Below are 21388 nucleotides of genomic sequence, written 5' to 3'. Positions count from 1 at the left end.
CGTTATTTTATGTGGATTATGTTTAGATTTAAGCTTTAAATCGTTGTTTATTTTATGTTAAAACTCCGGGTTGATCATCTCGTGACATGATTGAATCAATCGAGTTCACATACAGTTGCTTTTCCCTCGTAAAGGAACATTACCCTTGATAAAAGGACTGTGCCTGCTGGGCTTCAGACATACGATACTTCACCTGCTCCGAGTTAATATTCACTTTTATCGCTTTCCTGAGAAGTGGAATGACTCACTTGTGAAAGCCACAAAGTTGCAGGTCAGTCCGAAAAGCACAACACAGAGATTACCAGAGCACAGTCGCTCGAGCGGGATAGGCTTATTCTTATTCAGACGCTTATCAGAAAAGTCTTGCATTCCCGAGAATTAAAATGCTCTAAATCATCGAGTGGGCCTGTACGTGCTTGTAATGGGACGCTGCCTTGTGAGAGGGCTTACCGCTGCGGTGTGATCCGCAGACGTGTTTTCACTGTAAACATGGGAGAAACATTACGTGATGTGCCGTGCTGCCATTATTTTGTCCACAGTGTTAATGCTCAGACGGGGAGTTGGCTGGTCACAGATCAGCGATGACAGGCCCCTGACATTTGAATCGCATGTCCTGTTTTTCTGAATAGGTGCAGACTGCAGGTGATTCGTCTTTGTCGGTGCCGCACGCTTTCCCGAGCAGTTTGTGCTTTTTTTTTATTGGAGCCTCAACAATGTACATGTATATCCACAAGCCAGTGTTATTGGCTGATATCATAGACTCACCACAGATATTGGCATAAATATTGGTAGTCCAATAGTCCAATTAAAGTAAAACTCCATGCGATGCTGTTCAGCATTACAAATCCTGTCCTGACATGTACCGATATAAGTCAATTCATCATCGCCCAATATCGTTAATCACAACTTTGCCTTCGGGCTCTTTCATTGACTGTGCTTACTGGTTGAGTATTCGCTTTGGTGAACCTTCACACACCGCCGGTCTCCCTTTCGGCAGCCTTTGTGTTTATCTGATGTAAACCCAAAGTCCCTAATATCTTCTCTTGCCTGACAGATCAGCCGACACGATAGGCATCGCGTGCACTCAGACAAGCGTGTGCGCGGTTGTTCAGCGCATGAGTCGACGTTGGCAGTGAAATCAGTCATCTTACAATCACAAGTCAGTGACACATTATGGCGTTGCTTCCTCCGCACCGGCACAGCCTGCGGCTGCAGCAACTGCAGCAACCTTGTGTGGTTGGCACCGGTTGTTTGTTGATGTTTCAGGTCATCGTCCTGTTGTCACTCACAACAACACTCGCTGTGCTGCTGACGGAAACAGAGTTTGATAAAAAAAAAAAAAAAAAAAACTGTCCGTGGGGAAGCTGACTGCTGCATTGTGACTCAGTTTCAGTTGGCGCTGGTGGACAAACGGAGCTCACGCCGGTCCGTTGGATCTGTTGTGATGTGAGCGGCTCTGTCCTCGCACTTCCTCCATGAAGACCATTCTGAACTGACAGCAGGCTGAGCTTTAAAGATATTTAAGAAAGTGAATACAATCAAACTCATCTGGGCTCAAGTACTGTGGCCGTTCTTCCACCATCCACTGACCTCAGAATACAGGGCGTTGGGTAGATCATGGTCATCCCCTTGGCGGCAAAGCACCAACACCAACGTTGGCAGTCTATAAAACAGCGGCAGTGTATTGTACCTGCTCTCCTGTCCGTCAGCTCACACAAACACTGCTGGTGCAGATGGGTTAATGAACCCAGTGTTACGTTTCACAGGAGTGGCAGTGAACCAGGGGGACCGGCCTCCCTGGTTGGCTCCCATTAAGCACTCCAGAGTGAAAGAGTAAAAGACAGCACCATGGGGGGGTTCTGAGGCAGAGCGACTAATTATTCTTTTCTATGGCGGATGTCATTAAGGCGTGGCTGTAAAACAGCTGAGCCCTTAAGACCCCCATATGTCAGCGTGGTTTCTGTATGTTGATGATGCCCAGAGGCAGGCGGTGAACCTCACAGGGAATACTGCAAATGTACTTCCTTATTTAAAGATGTCAGCGTTCTTGTTAGTGTCCTCCTGATGATGTGACTGTAACTCCTGCACTGTGGAAACCTGTTTTACTGTTTCACATGCATTCAGTACGTGTGTTCGTGCCTAATTGTTGATGTTACGCATGTTGTGTACTTGGCAGTGTTAGTAAAAGAATGGTTTTGAGATTGTAACATAGTTACTGGAGACAGTTAAGCTATTGACTCATGATGCATGCGTCATATCCCATTTTCCTTCCTGTGCTCGCTCCACACAAGAGCTTGGACAATATGAAAATGTTCTGTTTACAGTGAGGCAATATAGATTTGTCTAATGACAGTGAGCTTGCCTTTACCATTTTATACATTGGTATCTCCACCTTTTAAATGTCACCGTGACTGTCCACAAGGGATTTATGGCAATGTTGGAATTGTAGATGATTTTTTTTACATAAGTGTAAAATAATGATGATGTACCTTATTACTTAGGTTAAGCCAAAAACTTTCCTCTCTGAATATTTGGTAACACTTTATAATAACTGCACGGTTCCTCAAAAGCTCCTGCAGAAACGTCACTATTTCTAGATATATTGACTGCAGCTGAGGATTTCCTCAGCGAGCCTCATTACGGCTCCATCTGTCAATTAATCTGCAGATTATTCTCTCGATGAATCGTTTGTTTTTCAAAAAAGAAAAAAGAATCCCATATCCTTACAAGTGAGAAGCTGAAAGCAGAGCATGTTTGGCACCATTGCATGAAGAACAATTCATTAACGTTCAAAATAGTTGTTTATTATTTTCCAGACACACGGAAATGAAATTCAAGAGGAGCGTCGTCGATCCAAATAATCTTGTGTGCTTTGTTATAAATTCTTATATTTTGCCCATGAAATGTCAGTTTCAGCAGCCACTGTACTAGAACTATAGCCCTCTTCTCTCAGACTAGTCCAATGGTGTTTACCTTGATGAAAGGACCTGAAGGGGGGCAGTTCCTCCAGGTCAGAGCTCCATGTCCTCAGATCCAGCTCTCTCTGTCTGATGTTGGTGGATCCTGTGGGACAAACTGAGGACCTGCAGCGCTCCGCCGCCACAACAATAGGCCTGTATGACTGTTTGAATGTGCCATTCTTTGTGCGGTGTGCTTCACTTGGGCCAGACAATAGCTTCATTTAGCATCCCTTCTCTATCGAGGCCTGCTCTGTCACCATGGCACCCCTGCCACGCCACACCCTGCCCCCAGCCCGGCCCCGGCTTTGCACTTGTCCTCGCTGTTGGGACAGCTGGCCTTTCGACAGACGTTTTTTTTTTTTTTTGGCCACACCCAAGACCCAACCTCACATTGTGGGGATTGCTGCTTTGTGGCCGAGCCGGACCACCTCTCACCCTGACTGTTTTTCATTCATGAAAAGTTGACGGAGTATTAAAAACCTGCGGCTCATCTTACCACCAACCGTGAGCTTGATATTAGGTCATGGCTCTTGATGTTATACCTTTTACATCTTTGAAATAATGTGAAAACACGTCTAGTATATTGGATATTCTCTGCTTACAGCCTTTAAAATGAGTTGGCACCTTTTCATTTGACACATTTTGCAATTGTATTCGTTTTTGGGGACAAACAAAACACTTTATTTTATAGCACAGCATCTTTGTTCTTCCTAACCTTCAGCATTCACGTTGAGGGGTAGAGATGAGTTTAGATAGCTACCCAACAACTGCGCACTGCGTGTCCCCTCTCCAGACCGCTGACTCCTGACCTCTGGGATTGTTCAGAGGTGAAAGGGCAGCACACCCTTCTTCCAGCCCAGCCACCCAGTGGTGGCAGATGTTTAATTAATGGGCTTAAAGGTTGACAGCTGCCAGACCCTTTGGTGAGTTAGTGATCCTTCATGGCAAGTACATTTTTATTAGCATTTTATTTTTTAAAAGCATCACAGCTTTTAGAGGATGTTATTGGTCTAAAACAATATCTGGCTGCAGATGTTAATCAATACGTTCTGATGTATTTGTAGACTCTAAAGAGTTTGGTGTGATTCCTTTACGTGCAAAAGTTGCCACATGAGTCTCCATCCACTGAGCTGCAGTCGCGTGATTGTTGGATGTGTTTTCAGAGTCCAGCCCAGTCACTGTTGTTGCAGCACAGACTCATCCTCACTAAGCCGGCTCCCTCCAGAGAAACAAGCCTTGATCTGCACACTTTTGGTTCCTAAACTAGAACTGGGTGACCTATGAAAATATATTTTGGGCCAATCTGAACTTGTTGCAGTTGTGCCCTCGACAGCACAGTACAAGCTGTGCTACTTCTGATGCCTGCAGATATACTTTCTAGACCTTGTAATGACTAATCAGAGCTATTATGTTTGAAATGCAGCAGCACCTAGTAGTACAACTCCGTCAAATAGACCATTTTAAAGCATATTATCATATTTCTAATGGCTCGTGGGTTACCTAACAGTTAAATGTTAAGTAACCTCATCCCTCCAGTTGGTCCATTCTCGTAAGTACGATATCTCAGGAATGCCTCAAGTCATTTTCTTTTAAGTTTGGCACAAAATTTCACTCAAACTCAAGGATGAACTGTGTAAAGTGGGTCATCAAGATCACCCTGAACTCCCAAAACCAGCTAACTAGGACACTTTCACACAAATATCTAAGAAGATAAAATGATAAAGTGATGAACATGGATGTCAACTGGAACATGACAACATACAACCATGAGGCAGGGAAACCCGAAAGCTTTCTTTCTTTTATTTATTTAGTTTTATAGCTATGACAAGTACAGAATAAGTGAGCTCGCCTTGAAATATACAGGACAGCACATTTACTTGTTTTGTGCTTACTGAGCTGTACTTTTCTCCCAAAGCTAAAAAGATGAAGTCCTCTAACTCTCCCATCTCAACGCAGTTATAAATTCACTATTCACTCTAATAAACTTCTCGGTTTAATTCCTGGTTTAGTGCCTGTTATTTGGACTGACATAATTGCCTCAGGCTGTGACAGCATGTCACATGACAGAGGCTATACTTACTTACTTTCTTGGTTTTGTTCCTAACTGAGGTCGTTTCATCCGTAATGTTTTTCAGCTTGTGTCGTTTTATAATTAATGGCCTTGCTTTGCGTTTCCTGCTCAAGAGTGGCGTTCTGTTGTACTTAACAAAGTTAGAAAGTGACTGTTCTCTTGCCAGACTACGAGAATTGAGGCAAACCTCAGGATTATCATGACAATGAGCATTAAAATTAATCACTTGTGTGCCTCAGCCGCGAGATGTGCAAAGAGTGTAGCCATGCCGTGGTTCAAACAAAGGGAGCATGTGTGTCTTGTACGTGTGTGGGGGAGTCCCATAACCGATATGTTGGTTTGGGAGGATGGGAGGGGGTTTTATGGGCCAAGTGGGATTCATGTTTCAATCCTCGCTCACCTCCATCCCCTTTGTCTCGGGCACGTTATCAATGTTAATTCCCGAAGCAGAGATGATGGAAATGAGATGTGTTTTAGAGTGAGTTTATGGTCGTGGTGGGTCTGTGAGTGTTCCAGCGTGGTGTTTTTGTTGCTGTTGTTTCTTCGTGTAAGTGGTTTAAGCTGGTTGGATGCCAGCACTTTTTGTGCACTCATCAGTTCAGGCTGCTACTTGTCGTTATTGTAATAACCGCTCAATCACGAAAATCTGACAGGTACTAAACACATCAGAGAGAAACATATCACGCTCACCAGCCCGGCTCGGTAGTTATCCTGTATAACAGCTCAACCTTTTAATATGAGAAGTCCTGACGTTCCCTAAATGTCGGATGTATCGGATGCCAACTTGTTTCTCTCTCCGAAACAAACCAAAGCATGTCTAACACGCCTCAAAAACCGCCTTGAAACAGCAGACAGATATCAGATTCAGCAGGCACATTGTGCCAGAGCATGCCATGCGTTATCCTGCTCTTAAAATGCCGCCCCACCCTCCAGAAAGCACGCTCAAGTTCTGACAAGTTAGCAAGAAAGGAGCAAAAGCCGGAAAAAAATATGTTTAGGACGTATCTTTTATCATTAGTCAGTCATGAGTTGGTGCAATGTTATGAGTTCAAGAAGCAAAGGATTAAGATGTGGCAAAAGTTTAATTCTTTTGACCTGATCCTGGATGGAGTTAACTCGCTTTGCAAAGAGGATTGTCTTGATTTGAAGTAATCCTCTGCGTAATATATGGAAATACATGCAGCCTTTGGTTCATTAGTTTATCTGTGTGTGTGTGTGTGTGTGTGTGTGTGTGTGTGTGTGTGTGTGTGTGTGTGTGTGTGTGTGTGTGTGTGTGTTGTCTCTAGGCCTCCTAAGCTGAGATGTTGCTGGTATTCTTAACTCTCTAATGTTATTTCCCGTTAACTGAGTTGGCGTCTCTGGTTCCGGTAATGTCAGTCATGCACATTCTCATTGAATTAGTAGAATTGGGGGATTGTTTCAGAAAGCGCCTTTTGTTTGTTTGTCTTTTTGGTCGCGACGCACATTTCTGACTTCTTAAAGAATAACTTTCATGAAAGTAATGCATCCCAGCCTGGTTATAAACTGACACCGCTGTCCTCATTCTTTCACTGATGCAACACATCGGCGGGGAGGGAACATTTTCTTTTTCATCTGAAAAGAGAGCCACAGCAGCCGCCTTTTCCCCTCCAGGACTAGAAAGTGTCCTGGTTTCTTTGGGCAGAGTACTCGGCGACGAGGTTCCCACAGTATAACATATCTGTGCGATAACATTGCTGTCGAAAAGCCGTCAAAACAGCCGTGCAGTCGGACAAAACCAGCTGCGTCAACAGCTAAATGTTCTTCGGGAGTGATTGTGTTTCAGCTTTTAGTGGCAACCATTGTCCACGTCCATATTTCTTTCTTTTCTCGCCGTTATGTAACTTGTTATACTTTCCCCAGTGTTATGATTTTGAGTCGATCCATTCAGAACAACTGCTTCATCTGTCAGTTGATGCTTATCGTAAAGTGTCATTTAGGTGCTTGTTTTACATTTGTATCTATCAGTCCTGCTTTTAGGAGAATGAGAGCGATATCAACGCCGTACCGAGCACAGTGTTGTTTGTGTCCCAGCAGTTGGCTTTGCGAGGCCGCGGGGCACAGGCTGTCAGGTCGATCCTGTTAAACAGCAGGTGTCCTTGTTAACGTCCCCAAACATCCTTTTTTCAGCTATTTGTGTTTTGGTTTTATTTTTCATTGCGCGGCCAAGCTCTCGGTTCAGGCTTCCCAGCAGATCTCCCCTCGCGTTGATATTTTGTTCTGGCTCGTCTGGTCTCAGGTTGTTTTTTTCTCTCTCTCTCTCTCTCTCTCTCTCTCTCTCGCTGCTGAGATTATGACACACTCTGAGATAAGCAGCTTTTAGCCCAGACATCCACTCATGCAAGATGGCCGCGTACTGTAGCTGGGCTTCATACTTTGCCTCTGTGTGTGAGTCAGTCCTTCGTCCGGCTGGACGTAAGCCAGCCTCACACCCATGAGGGCGGTCACAGTCGATGGCAGAGACCTCAGACCTTTTCACATGGATTTAGACTGGTGAGCTAATTCTCAGAGCATCCGTGTGTGACATTAGCTAACGGCCACGTCTTCACCCTCCGAGCAGACTGGATGCTGATTGGCTTATGTTGGATTAACGTAACTCTGTTTGATTTGTTTGTTTGTCATACGTTTCCTCTGTCATAACACTGGTTGCGTTATGCGGCCTCCTCGCTCTTATCTCTCCGCTGAAATCGTTAACCGCTGATTTCTCGGCGCGGTGAGCTTGACCTACATCTGGAGGGATCAACAAGTTAAGCCACAGCCTTTTAACCCTCACATTCTGTCAATCCGCTACAAGCACGTTCAGTGCAGCTGCAGCCGTTCACTTCACTATATTTCTGCAGCCGTGCCTTCCACTACCACTGAAGAGAATAAGTGTAATCCCTGTATCCTTCACTTTGCCAGGTCGTGAATGAAGAAGATGATTCAAAATGTGATGGTCAATGAAACAGCATGTCAATTACACGTTCTCTACCATTTTACATTATGTGCGTATACATTTGTTTCAGTGCATATATACGCTCTAAATGTGAGATTAGTGACTGTTTGACGGATGATCAGCTGGAAGTTGATATGCTCTTTTCCTCAAACAGAGCACATTCATGATGTTTTTATTATTCATATGCTTTTTGTTATGTAGCGCCCTAGTGTAGATTACGGTAGATTTGCCGTTTGTCAAATGAATCGTTAAAAGGCAATCCGCTGGACTGTCGAGTAAATGTTTGCACCAAAACAGACTAGCTACAAAAAGAGTGGTCTTCTTTAAGTTTGTGTTCGTCATAATACCTTATTCACTCAATGAAATGCACTGAAAAGAATGTAAATGTGGCAACAAAAAAAATGCTATGTATTATTTGGTCCAGTGAAAAACACGCAGGGCCATTTTCTTCATCGAGAAGTCGTCTTGGTAGAGAGTTAAAAAGTTAATATGAGACACTGATTACACAGGAAATAGATCCTCACTCGTTCTGATCATGTGAGATAAGAAAAAAGGTAATATGGACACTTCAGCCATGACGTATGGAAAAGCCCGTCCCTACCATGAGGTTAATGTCCATTTGTCTTTTCAAAGTCTGCTTTTCATTTCATTGTCTAAACTTTATTATTTTTCATATCTGGGCTTCATTTTCATGTTTGCAGTTGCTTGGCTGTGTTCTAAAAATTAGTGGCTGCAGAAAGTGGTCTTCTGGGATGGACCTTTCTATTCCAGGGGGTTAATTACAAGCTTTCCAGAGGAGGGTGGGTAGAGACCACGAGGGACCTTTTTCAATCCTGGCATTTAATTTGTGAATGTTAGGGTCTCCTGCAAGGGAAGGGCCGCACGGGTGGAATTTATGGATATAGCCCCACCCTAAATGAAACCTATGTACGGTGGAGCCCTGTTCCCCCTCCACCACATGATACGAGCCATAATATAGCGTTACCCCTTCACACATTCCTTGGCTGCAGGCAGAGAAAGACTTTTTTTTTCATCTTATTTTAAGGTCTGTCAGTCATGATTCTGCTGAAAATATCCTTATCATTAGCTTGTCGCAAAACTTTATTTATTTTCCGCTATTTTATCCGTTCCAGTGTTCAGCTTTTGACCACATTTTTCAAATTTTTCACATTGTAAGCACTTAGATTATCAGTTCACTCATGTCCTTTTCCTCTCAATAGCACCAGCAGAACTCACAGCTGAACTTTTCAGGGTCATCTGCAGCCAATCAGATGTTCATGTTTACTTTGCAAACTGATTTCCAAGTTTCAGCAGCTTTCAACTTTTAATTAACTTGTTCAGTTGTGATGCAATATTGTCAATGAAGCAATATGGAGGTTTGAGTAGTTGCATCTGCCACTGAGGTTGATGGCGAGTGATGTTGATTCTGTTTTTTTAATATGTCTTATATATGTATGTAATATATGTTTTCTTTTTTTATATTTCTGGTCTGACACAAAATCCCAAATGTCCAACAGCAACAGGAATTGATTGTAAACCAGATAGAATAGGTTAACGTTGAGTTTTATCTGCCGTTACAAGCTTAATTATTAACAGAAAAGTGCAGTAAAGAGAGAGAAGGTTCCCACAAACACATCTCTGTTTGAGTCGTTGAAGAAGACGAGGATGTTTTCAAGCTTCTTCTTACTTTTAAAAGTGAAGACGCAAAAGCCTCTTCGTAGCGCTGGAATAAAGGGGGTGGCATGTAATATGTCACTAAATCATGATTGATTCTTCTGTAAATGTATTATTGTAGTAGTGTTAAATAGAAAATGTATATATTGCTTATTGGAGTATTAAAGCCCATTTTCTCTTTCTGCTTGTGGTAGCAGCGGCATTGTCCTCATGTCGTGCACATGCATCTTAAACTGGCAGGTAGCGAACAACAACAGGGAGGTTAGATAATACAGTGCACTATGAGACACAGAGTAACCTCCCACTCCCGAACCTGGAGGAGAGACTTTGATAATTATCAGTTACTGACGACTTGGCACAGATTAAACTCCCAAAGATTCAACCAACGAGGCACGAACGTCTTACTCTGAATCCTCCAACACAGACAGGCCTGAAAACATCGTCGCCTGCAGAGTCCCATACATTTCCTGTTGTACGTACCTGGTACCCTTGAGGTCACCCAAACATCAGTCTTCTATCGACAGGGATGAAACGTCCCACCAGAACAGAAGCCCTCCATGAGCGCAGGACCTGTCTGTTGTTCCAGCTGCATGACATTCTTTACAGAGGCAGCTACCCAAAACCCGTACAGCTTCCACTGTTCTCCACTCATGACTTCGGTCTGCTACACCAGACCTGCACAGATAAACTGTTTCACACACGCCCGGTTTCACAGCGCAGTCTCAGTTATGGCCGTTTTAAAACTGAAGCAGAAAGTTGCAACGCTTTCGGAGATTGTATTATTTCAGCGAGCATGACCTGTGACTGGGAAGGGGTCCAGAAATCTTAAAGCTGCGGGCAACTTTACGTGTTGGCAGCTGTTTGAAAACTTTGATGTTTCAACAACCCCGAAAAATCATGTAAAATGACCGTAATGGTCCTTAATCCTTCATGGAAAGTGGTTGGTTTGTGAGGTTTTATAACAGGATAAAGCATGGCAGCATTTCTAGTACTGAGGGTGGCTGCTCACTCACAGCTGTTGAGGAAAAATTTTGCTTTTAGGCTTGATTTGTGACTTCCTTTTGGCAGAGTCCAGACATCGTAGTGGGGATCCACGGTCTCAGGGACCGTCTCAGTTACAAAGCATTTGATACTCCTGAGTGTTTCTGCCACATTTCCGGGTGATGCTCATTGGACAAAGCGGTGTTGCCTGACAGAAATATACAACAAAAGCACTATGACAGCTTGTTACTGTGATACCCTTCAGTCACGACTGACTCACTTCTAAAGAACAGGAAGTAAATGACGTGTACGTGACACTTACTCTGTCAACACCTGAGGGGTTTGACTCAGGTACACAACTTCTGTTCTCTCATGAGAACACGTCTCCTGCATTAACAAGGACAAAGTAGTTATTAGTTTGGATGTTCTCTTTGGATGCTCCAGAATAACCTCAGTTTAATCAACACGGCTCTCATAGTCACAATAACAGTGTAACGTCATGGACTCCTTCATAACAGAAGGGATGTCCTGACCCTGAGTCCTTTAAATATTGTGTATTTAACAGCTCAACGTTAACGTCTAACGACGTGTTTATTCAATAGGTGTCTGTCGCATTAAAATAAGCGTAAATGATTGATGTGATAAAGATGAAAGTTTCAGTGGACAAATGCAACTCCTTAAACTGACAAGGCACAATCAGCGAGGGAGATGTTGTGGGAACTATGAAACCTCTGCACAGTCCACTTGTGGTCGCGCGGCGGCGTGACAGAGTGATGCTTCATTTACCTCATGAACAATCTTTGGTTTAGCAAGAAGCCGACGCGGCCTTTTACAGCCGGCGCAAACACACCCGCAGCCGAGTGTGATTTATTAGGCCTGCCATCAACTTGGTGACACAATTAACGTTAATTAGCGTCAGCTGATGTAACCGACCGCCAGCGGAGTTTGTCATTTTTTAACTTTCACGTCAAAATTCAAGAGAAAAAGGGAAAGTGCAAAGTCTGTCGATGTCTTAATCAACCCCCCCAGAGCTTTAGCTGGAGTTGTATGATGCGTTACTTTAAAAACACACTAAATGAAGGGTATAATTTATAAACGTTATGAACGTCATGTACAGGTGTGTCAAGTGAAGCGCTTATTTTTGATAAACATCCTCCTGACACATTTCCATCACTTTGACCCAGTCCAAAAAATACCACTATTCTGCAAGGTTGCATTGTTTATGTTGACAATGTCGCCGATTTGCTTGTGCTGTCAATCAGGTGGGAGTGTGTGGGTTTGTTTGGATTAAAATCCTCTGGATACTTTGTCAGTTGTCTAATCGTTGCAAGACTGTTTGGATGGAGTCTGTGCAACGCTTTAAGTTGCTTCTGCTAATTGAGGTTTTATTATACTCGGGATTTGTTTATGGGCGACGCTAGATCTTTCATGGTGTATGTTTTCAGCATTTCTTCATTAGCATCTCTCTCCCTCCGACACACACGTTTACACCGCACACATTTTTTACACTTTAGCTTTGTTTCCCTCCTGCAGCTTTCCAAACAAGCCCTCTCCAAACAAACCCTAAACAAGTTGTCCAAAGCCAGTCTATAAGGGGCGGGGCGGGGGAGCGAGGGGGGCTGGGCGGCGGCCATGGCTCGACCGCATCCTATTAGGACTGGGAGTGTTGAAAAGGGGTGTGGCCTGGAGCCAGCAACATCTGTGCCTGTCCCCTCGGCCCCCACTGCATTCTGCAGAGAGAGAGAGGCAGGGAGAAGGAGGTTAGGGAGGGCGTGGATCCGAGGAGAAGTTCTCGCCGGCACAGCTGACTGTTTGCAGGAACCCAAACAACAGCTCATGCTACACGGCTGGCTCATCCCCTCGCTTTCCCTCAGAGCCGTCAAGAGAAAAACCGCCTCCACCTGACTGGGATTTTCCTCCCGGCCGATTTTTAGCAGCGACGACTTTGAAAACCTGCGCGGATGACATAGCTCACGTAGGAAATGCCCAGCCGTGTGTTGTGTGTTCCTGACGACAGTGCAGCACGCTGGATACCGCAGTGAGTCGAGGATAAAAAAAATAAAAAAAAGGGAATGCAACAGAGGCGAGCTCACTGCTGGACAGGGTAAGACGAGCTCAATGAATCTGCCTATTCCAGCCCCTAATCAAATGAGTGCAGGGATGAGGAGAAAAGGAGCGCAGGAGCCGAAGCCGGCTGCTGATTGGAATGTGTGTGTGGACTGCATGTGACCGGGAGATAGTCCGAGGCTATCTGTGTCTCTCTGTGTGTGTGTGTGTGTGTGTGTGTGTGTCTGTGATGAGGGGAGTCGGAGCTGCTGGTTCGCTCTATCACTCCCCAGGATACAGACTGGATTCCTCTCACCCCAACGTAGGTGATTTTTGTCATGTCTGTCTTATTAAGGGGTGTCGGTGCGGAAAAACGGTGTTGCTGTAGTAACTGGTGGGGGGGGGGGGCGCGAGGGGGGAGGGGTGGATGACAGGGCGCTCCGATCAGCCAGCCCCGGGGGCTGATTTCTTGGTGAGAGAGTTGTCCCGTCTATGCGGGGAATGCCCCGTAATGACAAGGCTGGTCTGGAGATAGGGTGAGGTGGTGGTGGAAATATGTGCTCGTGCACAGAGGCTACACAGCCCGCTACCTCCCACCGGCTCCCTCTCTCTGGCTTGCAGAGTGCAGCCCATTATCAGTGTCAAATGAGAAGAGGATGGCATGCTTTTTTTTTTTTCCATGACGGTGGGGCGGGGTGCAGATAATCAGGTCAATGTAAAGGAAAGTCACCTTGAGCAGAGGGGGGTGGGGGGGGCGTCTGATGCTCATTCACCTCGCTCATTTCCTGTCGCTGCCCATCCTTCTCAGGTTCCACGCTCTCTTCCTCAGCTTCTCTCCAGAGGCTCTGAATCCTCTGCATCGCATGCGGATTCTCTCCGGTCTGATGTATTACAGAGGACTGACTGACAAGTCTTTGTAGCGCTGCAGGATTTCACGGCGCTGCAGCTGGATTTGACTCTGTAATCCTTAATGGGTTTTTTTTTATTTGTTTTTGTTGTTTTTTTTGTCCGCTGAATTAGAGAGACAATCCTATTTTCTCCCCTGTAAACAGCCAGGGCAGCTTTGGGAGAAAAAAGGAGAGTAATGTGCGGTGGAAGGGGGGCTTACATTAAACACTCACCCACCCGGCTTGTCACCCTCCGCTCAGGTTACCATAGCAACTGAGAAAGAGGTAGGGATTTTTTTTTTTTTTTAGAAGCACAGGCGTCAGCTCGAGGTATCCCAGATTAAAAGCTCTCCACGCCCCGTTATTGATGATCTGAGAGGTTATCTCGCTCACTGCTATTTGTGACTCTCGTATTGACTTCGCCATGTTGACTGTTCCTCCTCGCACAGACGGAGGAAGATCACGCTGACAGCTGCTGCCGCGCTTTATGTTTTTAGTTGTTCAAAGTCCACAGCGTGTATATCTGAACTCACACGAGGTTCATGCTTCTCTGTTCAGCGGCTTCCTGAAGCTGTCTTTTACAATTATGTATTCAGTCATTTTAAGTCAGAATTATTGCTTATTATAATAATAATAGTTCAATATGATCATTTACTTTTAATGGAATCACATCATGATGAAATCATATGTCAAGATACACAATTACGTTGTCTAAATTGATAATAACAAAGCAATTAACTCAAATTTTTAAGAAAATCTGACGACCCAAGTGTAGTGCGTCTGGGAATACCCCATATTTGTTTGGATGCAAGTAAACATAATCAGTGTAGAGCTGGAAATATGTATTCTTCTTCTCTGTTATATATTGTAACACTGAATATAATAATGCGATGAATGGAAATTAATATATCTGGGAAAAACAACCTTATATTTTATGACCCAAACATAAAAGTGAAGCTGCGGTTGTGAAATTTTACGAACGTCAACATCATGTTTTTGTTCAGATTTCTCACAATAAGGTAGCGGTAGATTTGCTCGTGCTATTTTTAACCCAAACTATCCCTTCTTCTCCAGTGTTTTAAATCAAAGCTGACATAATGAACCCGGAGGGCTAAAACGAAACCCTCGCAAGCATATTGTCGCCTTTTTCGAGTAGTTTTCTTCTTTGCCCCGAGTCTAACCTCCACTTGACGGCTTGACCCGAGGAAGAATGCTAACATGTTAAGAGTTGGGGGTTGAGGAGCTTGTCTGCAGAACGGGTTCGACAACATTGCCTGCGGAAAGAGCAGCAGCCTTTAACCTGCTTTTTAATCTCTGTCCTCCCTACATTTCAGCCGCACACTCCCCGATCCTGAACTTACAATTGTTTTGCTGCTATCAGTCATGCGTGTAAGAGTTAAAGGGGAATACCGCAGAATTACTTTTTAAGGCGTGGAACAGAGAACAGTTTTAGATCATTTTCTATAGCGGCCTTGTGAATTGTCCTCACTAATTAATTTGGGAGATAGAGATGCATGTGTCCAGAGCATCCAGTATCTCTATGACTCAGATGCATGGCTCAAGCCCTGTGCAAAATGTGTTACTAACTTACTATAATCCACCGCTCATTAAAGTGTTTGAGTAGTCAAAACAAACACTCTGTGGGTCTGCCGTTAAGTGGATCATCTCCAGGCTTTTAGATCACTGCGGCACAACTTAAGGAGTAACTTGTAATGAGCTAGAGTCCACCGCAAATTCGAGTCAGCCGGGATTGAATCTCTCCCGGGCAACAAAACAACTTCATTGACAAACATTAGTTCATCATCACAGGGTTTCGCACAACCCTCTGTTCATCAAATACTGCTGTGGCCTCGGCATGAAGCACGCACACAGTGAGTTAGTCAGCTTCCACTGATCACACGGCCTTTATCCCCCGCTCCTGTTTGGTGCTTTATTTCTGATCAGATAATTCACCTTGACTGTCGAAAACTGGCCTGGCGAGAGATACTGAGGCCGGCCGTCGCATGCTGACTGCGACTGGAAGTCTCTGGGTGAAACGTGTGAAGACAGACCCAGTGTGTTTTTAACGAGGGAGGATGTGGAACTTAATTAGATTACTTTAATGTGATATGGCTGATGGAGGCCCCTGTTTTTTGTTACAACAGACACTGCAGTGTCTGTGTGCTGGTACCAGAGCACAGAATATAATGCAGCTTCACTGGGAACCATTAGACGTCATGTTGAATGTTACAGCTGACCTTAAACAGCACAGAGGCACTAATAACACCCAAAGGCTTTTAATTTAGAATGATACAAAACCAATATACATGGATACATGATTCATCAGCTCTTGGAATAGTTGGTTCTACTCAAAAAGGCTTAATCAGGAAGTTTAGGTCGGTCTCATTTAAGCTTTTTAGCGTATTAGTTTCTATTTGTATATGTACTGTATATGTGTACAGATGTATGTGTCGTAATAAAAACTGGAAAGTCAAGCACACCAAAAGAAAGGCATTGCCTTCCTGCAGCTGAAAGTTACACAAGTTGTGACAATCCACCGTCGCTACTTCAAAGTGCCACAAAATGCGCCGAGTTTGAACCGGCAACCATGTAGACGAGAGACATTTAGTGTAAAAATGTGTCAGCTGGTGGAAGAAAAGCTTCCGTTGTCTGTCCCTGTGCTGTTATCCATTTCTCTGCACTCTCTCTGTATGTTAATCCGGTAATGTGAGAGCCACTTCAGCACTGCTCCCTCAGCCATGTGACATTAATGCTCCAGAGGCAATGCCTTTGTCACATCTAGACCCACAACCCTGAAACACAAGTGCACACGAGCAACACATGCATGGGAGCTGAGCAGCTCTGCTCCTGTAGCACTGCTGCTTTCACGCCGAGAGGGCCGAGAGGACCGAGTGGACGGCTCTCTGATGTCCCTCTGGTCGATTTTAATCTCCTCTTAACCTGCCAGTCAGCATTTCTGTCTCGACCCAGTTGTTTTCTGATGTGGGTCCAAGTCTGCGTGTGTTTACTCATTGTGTACTTGGGCCACCATTAAGTAATTGGCAGAGCGAGCGTTATGTATGCCATCCAGCTGTGCGAGACAATTGGATACTACTGTGCCGTTTGTACCGTAGCTAAACCGGAGAGAATTAGACGATGTGAAACATCCCGTTCAACATGAAAATAATTGCCAAATAGCTGCCGTTTTATAGAACCAACACAGGTAGGTTTACTTTCAGTTAGCAGTTATTAATGTTGGCTTTGAGGTTAAAGAGATTTGAGTTTCTTCTGTTTTCATGTTCTGCAGCTGCGTTTAGAAATGGAGACTGTTTCATTACGTTTGACTGTTGTTACTATTGAGCATTTTGTGGTTGACTTGAGTCAACACAGTTTTGAGTTTCACAGGTTAAGCAAACGCTCGGTGTCCAAATACTGGGTTGCTGATTGATTTTCAGCAGGGCAGCTCCGAGCTGAAAGGACTAGCAGCAGCCTCCGCTGTGTGACTCCTGAGCCTTTTGTTTGCAGCTGTCCAAATTGATCCAAAATAAATGACCAAGTGCAGTGCACAACAGGCATGGGGGTTTCCAAAAGTGAAGCGAAGTAAAGCTCACTGCAAATCCACAAATTAAGAACCGTGTCTCCTGTGGACTCCTTTTTTTTTGTTGGTATTATAAGTACACTATTATTTTGTCAGTGTGGGAAATACTGTAACGCAATGCCATCGGATAGAAGGAAACTGCACCAACCTACGATGTCGAGCTGCCCCGCGTTTGAAAATCCTGTGGTGAGATGATAATCAAATTGCAAGTCTGATCCTAAAATCCTAAAGCAGAAAAGAAGATTAAACTTCTGAGCACCAAATGCCTCTCTGGTCCTGCTCTAGCACAGCTGCAGCAATGGGCGCAAGCAGTCAGTTAACATGTTTTTGTATTTTCCTGTTATTACAGATAAACCCAAAACTGTCACAATCTCGAGAGAAAAGGAAAGGCAATTTAGAAGTCGAGCAAGAGTCAAGCGGAAATCGAGCAGGACTTTCACAATAAGAACCGACAATGGGGCAGGAGACAAACCGGGTTTAAATACACATGGAAGGTGCAGGTGATTGGACAAAGCAGGAAACTTTGTCGGGGCGACTGCGGCTCAGTGGTTAGCGGTTATAGCACACATGTCAGTCGCTTTGGATAAAAGCGTCAACTAAATGAAAATGTAATGGAACAATCGGGGGCAGGGCGGACAATCACAGGGGGGGGAAGTGCGGGGAAACAGACACAAGAGACACAGACTTCAAAATAAAACAGGAAACGAAAAGAAAAAGTAATTACGACAAAAACAACAAATGAAATGAATTATTTGATAATGAATGTGTGAATGTGTGCTGTCTTGGGTTAAAGGAATGGCTTAGTGTCAGGATGATAGTAACAGAAACGTGACACTTTATTGATTCCATTATCCGTGACAATTCTTTGTCATTTGCTTGCTGCACAGAAAGGTCGGAGGTCAGGGTCGGACAGAACGATGTCCCTGGAGCAGGAAGGGAGTGTTACTCAAGGACTTTTCAAAGAGCTAGATTATTTCCAATAAGCATTTGAACCCCGAGAGAGAAATACTTTCTCCCGTCTCAAAACAAATGGAGGTGAAGCGACCTTGTCGCGTCATATTGATTATTACTGCTCTCATACTCATATTCAATTAGAAACATAGGAGATTTGAGCTGTTGCGTCTTGTCCCAACCAACATAAGTGCTGCGGATAATTCAGGCATAACAAGTGTAGATATCACAAATTAAAAGTACATCTTAGTGTGCCAGAAACTGCTGATAGATGCCAGCTGGTGCAAAAGAAGGTATTTCACACATCTGCTTTCAATACACTACTGTCCACTGTGGTCTCCCTCCAAGGTTGGATTCCTGCTCCAGCGTTAAGTGGACCTGTTTTATTTTAGTATTTATAGATTATAAACACAAAGCCACCTTTTTATGACGGCAGTTATTTTATGAAAGATTTAATTACTTGTGAGACTTTATGTTTTTACTCGGATTTGTTTTGGTTTAGAAAGGCACGTCCTGTTTTAATGATTAGAGTCCCTTTGTGTTTGACAGTGTTCAGTACCTTCAACATATCAACACCACGAATTTTACTTATTAAACGGTCCATTTTTGGGCAATTATTGTTATGTACCTTATAGTACCTTCTAGTAGTACTTTCGCACTGTTAGATTGGCTTTTGTACAAACAACCATAGCAGGACCGGAGAAATCAAACCCAACATTTTCACCATCAATGATGTCATCCGGCAAATAATATAGAGCTTGAAGGACGCTTAAAGAGTCGAGGAGGCTGAAGGAAAGAAAATGGACAGAACACAAAGAGAACAGAAGAAGAATGAAGCCAGCTGGATGAAAAGTGTCAGATCTTCTATAAATTCTTGCTCTCCTTTCCTTTGCGCACATGTTTCGTAACATGAGCGTCTCTCTGTGTTTGGCTTTGAGACGCTCCTCTCCGCTTCTGCCTTTTCTCCAGCCGACATGACACTTGCTTCAGGTTTAGCGGAGAGGTCACGCACGGGCTCACACTCGCTTTACAAACACTGAGACTCTTTTTTTACAGTCTGGGCCGACGCCAGGTCACCCGCAGAACCACATGGTCGCGAAAACAACAAGGCTATCCAAGGATAGAAATCTCCGACAGACAAAGAGAGAAGTGTTTCGTGTGGCTGTGGGTGGGCGGGGTTTAATTGTTGGACGTGTATGAATGAAGGAGTGCAACAAGAATGCCTCGTGCTGTAAGAGGCCGCCTCCAAAAGTCATGACGTTTCTCCAGTACGGTCCAAGAGTTGATTTATGTCAGTATAAACATCATTCTTCTTGATTATATGGAAAGTGCAGCTGTTACATGGCATTATCATCAACTTGGAGACTGTTCACGGTTTCAAACATGCCTGCTACAAGGATACTTCCTGTAAATAAGCATTACTTCTGCTAACTTCGACTGCTCGGACAGCTCCGGGTCAGCTTGGCTGCAAGAGCTGCACATGCTTGTTTTGGGATTTGAAGTAATCCCTGTTTCTTCTCTATTAGAGCAGGTGACAGTGGAAGGTGTTGTTGTATGGGTGTTGTTCAGGGTCACGGAGCTCACCTGGCTATGATAGGAATGTCCTCTTGTTCTAACAGGCCTCTGTTTTGTTGGGAACCTTGACCGTCTGACAGACAACCTCCGGGGGCGAATGTCGGAGCGCTCAGGTCTCGCAGGTTAACAATTACAGCACAAGCACTACGTCTTAATATGTCACAGTCTGCATGTTCAGACCATGGATGTATGGAGGGAGCGGTACAGCGTGGGAGGCGGGCCACATTCATTCCTAGAAAAGTTGCTCGTTGGCATATAAAGCCAAAAAAAGTTTGACTCGTGAGTTTTGCATCAAGATGAAAATAGTTGGATCTTCCAGCGATTGTCCCCATCTCTAACTTTGAGGACTTCAAAATTTAAAAAAAAAAGATCTATTCAGACTTCTTCTGAGTTCTTCTAAGTCTATGGAAATAAAAGTCCCAATGGCATCACGTGACGGACGCGACAGCTTTGCCGCAATTTAAAATAAGTTTCAAATCCTGGCGCTCTTCCTGGAGGCCTGGTCCAAATATTAAACAAGTCTTTGTGCTCTGCCTCTTTGTCTTTGTACCCTCCCCACATGGCAGACGGTGGCACAGGTTCCTGTAGCTGGACGGGGACCAGTGCTGTCCCACTCTGGCTCACGAGTTTACACAAAGTTTATAGCTCGCTTTAGCTAATGGAAAAGATGGGCAGTTTTGTGGACTAATATGGTCAAAGGGGGCTTTGAGTTTCTTCTTCCCTTCATGCTAGAATAGATGGCGAGCGTGAAGCCAAGCAGCTGCTGCTGAGGCCTCTGGTAGTCTATTTGGAAAAGTCAAGGATGTGTCAAAATAAATACAGTGTGTTCGTAAAGGTGAGCTGCTGTGTACTTTATGTGTACTTTATCTCATGTGTGGCCATTTGTCCTCAGGCACCTTGTCTGTGCAGTACACTATACGCTTTACATATATTTAAAAAGTAGTGAATATTCTTGTGAAGGAAAGTTGGCCATTGTTCGTTTTGTTTGACAGTTTGCCAGTTTTTACGAGTTTGTTTGCCACGAAGAAACACAAGTGGTAATTCGGACAAATGTCTTGTACGTCTGATTAGGTGGTCATTGCAACAAATCATTATCAGCAGAGTTTACTTTGGAACAAAACATGAAATTGTGAAATGGTATTTTATCTTTTTGCTTTTTAAGTGTTTTGATTAGATTCCTTTGTGGGATTTCCTTGTTTTTCTTTTGTTGGTATCAGCATATTAAAGGAGATGTATATAAAACAAAGTAACACATTTCATGGTGAAATATGAAAGTAATACAACAGATTTCAACATTTTCTGTTGGGTGGAAAAAGTCTCAGACTGCTTGAGCGGCTGTTCCATATTTAAAAAGTACAGCTGCTGGACAGCAGATGAACCAAAAAAGTGACTAAAATGAAACAGTGATGGCATCGGGCTTTATTTAGGTAGACCACAAAATGGATATTTTTAGTGACTCCACTTAAACAAAGTTGCCAAAGGAAATGTCTTCACTTTTCCTTTTGGAAGAGGTAACTTTAGCTGTCTTTGTCGCCCCAACCCAATGAGCTCATCTTCGATTACAGTGCAGTACATGACAGGGACGGCGTTCAATCTGGACCGAACACGCGGTGCAGTCTGTCTGCGGGAAACTTCTGACTTCCAGGAAAAACGCAACGAAAAAGGTCAAGTGAACTTGGTAATAGTCAGCGGGCTTTCGGTCACCAAGAAAAG

At 44.0% G+C, this 21388-nt stretch overlaps 1 protein-coding gene across 4 annotated transcripts in view; it reads left to right on the top strand.

The window, feature by feature from the left end:
* The window catches only part of LOC137785452 (disheveled-associated activator of morphogenesis 1-like), a 44546-nt gene that overhangs the window by 1393 nt on the left and 21765 nt on the right, over window positions 1–21388 (top strand). For 2 of the 4 annotated variants that reach the window (XM_068576697.1, XM_068576694.1), the window contains exon 1: window positions 12385–12743. The exons of 1 other annotated variant lie outside the window; for it this stretch is intronic. The gene's annotated coding sequence lies outside the window, so the exon portion shown is untranslated. Of the gene's footprint in view, window positions 1–12384; window positions 13008–21388 lie in introns of those variants that run through there. One more of the 4 variants, XM_068576695.1, reaches the window with a different exon arrangement.

This window comes from Clinocottus analis, unplaced genomic scaffold (assembly GCF_023055335.1).
Source record: "Clinocottus analis isolate CAN_PGR_092001 unplaced genomic scaffold, fCliAna1.0.p SCAF_15, whole genome shotgun sequence".
NCBI lineage: Eukaryota > Metazoa > Chordata > Actinopteri > Perciformes > Cottidae > Clinocottus > Clinocottus analis.
The sequence above is the reverse complement of the archived record's forward strand: the minus strand, read 5'-3'. Positions and strand labels throughout refer to the sequence as shown.